Genomic DNA, 4,940 nt, shown 5'->3' with positions numbered 1-4,940 from the left:
TCCCGAACCCTTCCCAGATTAAAACTGTTCTGATTTCGTGCATAAATAGCCCCCTGCCCAGCCGATTCTTTTCATAATTTCAGCAACTAAAATAATTCTTAGCTTTAGAAAAATAATATCATGTCTCTAGTCACCAAAACTTTTACCCAATACACCAATGAATGGTGTCGGTTCTTAATGCCAAAGAAAGAAAAGAATTAGATGTGTTTCACTTGGGGGGTATATATGGTATCAAAGGGGTAGATCTTGACTTAAATTTTATTCATACCGCACTAGAATATTGGGATGTAGATACCCATTTCTTTAGAATAGGGTATGATGAAATTAGCTCTTTGCCGGAAGAATTTGGTGCTATTTTAGGTATCCCTTCAATAGATCTTGTAGTAATCCCTAGGATAGATGCATATTATTATAAAGATTTTGAACGCTTTTTCAATTTAAAAGAAAGGGATTTATCAAAAATAGTAGATGGCAACATAGTTATTTTGATAAACCTTACTACGAATCTTTTCATATTTATTGAAGAAGGGCTTTCTTATTTGTATGCTTAATCAATTTTTTCTTACTAGTGGTAAAAATAATGAGGGTCAATCAATTATAACCACTGTATTAGAACAAATTGAATCAGGGAGAAATCCAATGCCATTAATAGTTGGGGATACTATGATTAGTCTTGATTAATTGAAGAGGAATCCAAAAGCACCTTCTCGGGGCTCTCAAATTTTATTACAGGTAGAAAAATAATATTTTTAATTACAAAAATCAAAAATATATTTTTGTATAGTAATAATAATTTATTTGCATTGCAATTTTTTTACAGATGTGGCTAATGGAAAGGCTGGAATTAATTAGCCCTCCAGACAACATTGAGAAGTATACTCCAAATTGCTTCGTGAGGAGGAAAAAACGCTTCTCTCAGATGGGGCGCCACGAGTGGAAGAGGGTCTTCGAATCCTGCGATTTTGCCATCAAGTGTGTCATCCCTTGGTGGAAAATAGAAAGGATGGTTGGTGTCAACAAGCAACCTTTCTGTCGTCTTCCAAGCTTGTCCCGTATGACTTATTATTATCCCTGCAAGGTAAAAAGGCAATACGGCCTACTTTAGACTATTCCTTCTGGAGATCTTCGTCCTCCCTACGAGTTCCCTGTCTCCTCGGAAGTAGACAAATTTGATGCTTATTGGAGTGCCAGACCTCTATGGGAAGTAATTAACTCAAAGGTTCCTCCTTCCTTGCCCAATGATGTGAAAAAGTGGTTGCTGAAGAAACCTTCAAAGGACTTGAAGAAAAATCAGGGTAAAACTGATGTGAAGAGTCGTCTAGGTGACAAGGTGATTCCTGATAAGGAACGTTTAGGTTAAAGAATTAAGTTCAAAACACCTACAATGCCTAGGAAGAAAAGTACTACGAAAGATAAGGGAAAAAGGAAAGCTGACACCACAGAGAAAAAAGCTTGGGTAGAAAAGAAGCATGGAGTCCTAGCTGAAGGGGAAACTATCTACTCCAAGATTGAATGTAGGTCCTCTAAAGGATGCCTATTAGCTAAGGTTATGGATGAGGAGGAGGAAGCAGATAAAAATTGGAAAAGGGCTAGGAAAGAAAAAGAAGATTAAGAGCATTGCTTAATTTTTAATTATTTGACATAGTTTTTTATTTATTTAAAGTTAATTAGCTTTATTTAAATTCCATCAATTATGTAATTTTATTTTATTAATGAAATTTAAGCTTTTAATTAAATTATTTACTTTAAATTTATTTTATTAAAGCAATGAAAATCGAAAAAATTAATTTTGCAGAAATTTTTCGATTATAGAAGTCAAAAAATTTCCGAAAAACACCGAAATGTCACTAAACAATAAAAATCAAAACCCTAACATGATACTAACATGATATTAGGAAAGAAAATAGGAAGCATCGCAGGAAACACAATTGTCATGTTTGATAATAGAAATTATAATTGTTACCCTAAACATGATACTAGGAAGATCAAAACACCCTAACATAACACTAGGAATCATAATAACAACCTAAGCATGATTTCTATATCATAATAACAATAAATCAATTAAAGCACTTACTTGGATGCCTCGTACCTCTTTCTAATAACAAAATACACACGTTAGTAACTTCAAGGAAAATAATAAACAAATAATTAAATTAAATAATTGAAAGAGAGATTTGGGACCAAACCCTCAGAAATTGAACCTTTCACGTCTAGGGCGAAGACCACTTCAAATATGGCTAGGTGTTTCTAAATCTAATGAATGCGGAATTTTTATATTTGAAAGAGGCTAGTTTAGAAAAGAGAGAGAGAGAATAATCAAGAAAGTCTTGATGAGAGTTGGTGAGAGAGAGAATTGGTCAATGAAAACGAGGTTTTTAGGAAGTTATTTATAGAGAAAATCAGCCAAAAAGATAAAACATCAAAAACAGAGTTCTGACGCAAAAAGCCAGGTTGGCGCCAAACGCTGACCTTAGCGCCAGGCGCCAAGCGTAGCGTCAGGCGCTACAGCTGGCTTTTGGCGCTGACTCAGAAATTCACGCGTTTTCTTAAAATCACAAAGAACTTGCCGTACAGGAGGATAAAATCGTATTTTCCTCAAAAACGTTCTTTGATCTTAATTAAAACTCTAGAAAGTCAACAAAAGTCAATTTATCAATGCCAATTGAATTGGGAATGAAAAGAACCTTCTAGAAGAATCTAGAAGACTAAAACCATTCCAAATTGCATTAGGAATGATGACTCCATATTAGGCCCTCCTCTAGATCATTGGGCCGCATATAAGGCTCAAGTCGGGCCCAGTTCAGTAATTTGGCCATAACTTTCTCAATATTCATCGGAATGGGGCTTATAATATATCGTTGGAAAGCTCTTTTCAAGCTCCATCCAACTACACCATTATTTTATCCATGTCACGGACCAACCAAACTGGATTAGCTGTTTTCTTAAAATAGGTTTTCGAAAACAGAGAAAAGAGAAAAGAAATTAAAACTATCTGCAACACTAAACTTTCCACACTTTCACTTTATTCGATTATGATTCGACGTGAAAGGTACTCATCACCAGGTTTGGTTTTGGGGAGACAAAAATGGGTGTCTACAGAAGCCCCCACTTTGACTGAGTTTGGAGAAACGCAAGTTTCGAAAACGAACATCAAAGTATCGATAGGGACAGAGAATGATTCCGAACGTTCTGCGATCCTAAATCACTCTTGTAACATCGATACCTACAAACTAGGGTTAGTTAAATAGAAAAGAGAGTTCAGAAATGCGTATCTTGCACCGTCGAGCACACGTCTCTGAAAGTAAACAATTTGTTGCCGCTTTACTGTTGTTTTGATGACCTCCTGCCAAGAGAATGCCATCCCGCTTGAAAACCGCTATGCTTGTAACTGCTTCCAATATTTGAAGATTGCTTCGCTTGAAACAACCTTCTTTCGCTTTGATAATATTCCACAAACCAGGGAACACTATCGAAGATTGCTTCGCTTGAAACAATCCTCTTCCGCTTTGTGACCATCCTCCACGTCTAACGGAACATGATCGAAGACAACTTCGCTTGAAATCATCTTCAGTTGTTTTTGACAACTTTCCACAATCTAGGGAACGCTGTCGAAGATATCTTCGCTTGAAGCTACCCTCCTTTGTTGCGATAATTTCCCAAGGAAATAACCGAAGATCTCCGCTTGTCGATCTTTAAAAGTTTGCTTGAACTTTGCTTCCGCTATGCTTGTACGTCGGCGCTTTTGCTGTTTGAACCTATATATCGGTGCCTTTTGAATTATAAACCAATACGTTGGTGCCTTTTGCGAATGAACCGGTGCCTTATGTTAATGAGCCAATGCTTAGGCGCTTTAAGCTAACTGAGACGATCTTTCATCAGGTCGATCACTTTGTGTAATCAAGCCGATTACTAAAAATCGTGTCAAATTGCCTAGAGGGGCTAACTGGCGTACCAAGGAACCCAAAATATATTGCAAAAGATTGGAAAAACCATACTGAGTGGCTGAACATTCTGGCGCCGCTGAAATAACATCAGCGCAACACAACCAGCTGTAGCGCCAGACGCTGGAGCTAGCGCCAGGCGCAAAAGCCATCGATTGACGCCATGGTCTGGCGCTTGGCGCCAGAGTTGGGTATTCCTTAAATACCCTTTTCTTCTTCATTTTCGCTGCTGCTCGTCGCGTTTTTTGCTCGAAAATTTCCAGAAATTCATTTGCTTCGTTCTTGCTCGTTTCTCAACCAAATTCGCTCAAATTTGTTGCAAATCAAAGCTTATTCCATCCATTATCCCGATCTATGTAAGTTTTCTTCAAACTCACAACGTTTTTAATGAATTTTGCATGTGTTTATTCTCAAATTTCATGAAAATTCGAAATTTAAAATTCTTGATTCTCTTTGTTTGTGAAATTTTATGCCATGAAATTGCTTGATTATGTTTATATATTGCCTTGGGTGTAATTTGACACTTGTTTGACTCAATTTGGTGAAGAAATGAACAAATTTCCATTGTTGGACCTCTTAAGGTCGGGAACGCAATGTGGCTTGTTCTTGATGTTTTTGCTAGCAATTCTTGTCCAATTTGTCACAATAATCACTATTGTATTGCACAAAATTGTTTGATTGCTTGAAAAATGCCGTGCATTATCAATTTCAATTTGTGCTTTAATTTAGTACTACGTACTCTGTTTTTTTGCGAACATAGTATCATGCGGCTAGGAGAACCTCAGATACTATAGAACCTTAATTTATAAAATTATGCACAATGCCGCATGGCTAGACAACGAGGTTTCGATTCACGGTCCCGAGACATTCGACGGGAGCACGAGCCCGTAGAGGACGATGTCGAGCCGTCCACTTCGCTTGGTCGACTTCCCGAGTGGGATGAGCTGACCTTATACTTCTCCCGTCCACCATATTTCTGAGAGGGTGAGACGGGGT

This window comes from Chenopodium quinoa, unplaced genomic scaffold (genome assembly GCF_001683475.1).
Source record: "Chenopodium quinoa cultivar QQ74 unplaced genomic scaffold, ASM168347v1, whole genome shotgun sequence".
NCBI classification, from domain to species: Eukaryota; Viridiplantae; Streptophyta; class Magnoliopsida; order Caryophyllales; family Amaranthaceae; genus Chenopodium; species Chenopodium quinoa.
The sequence above is the reverse complement of the archived record's forward strand: the minus strand, read 5'-3'. Positions refer to the sequence as shown.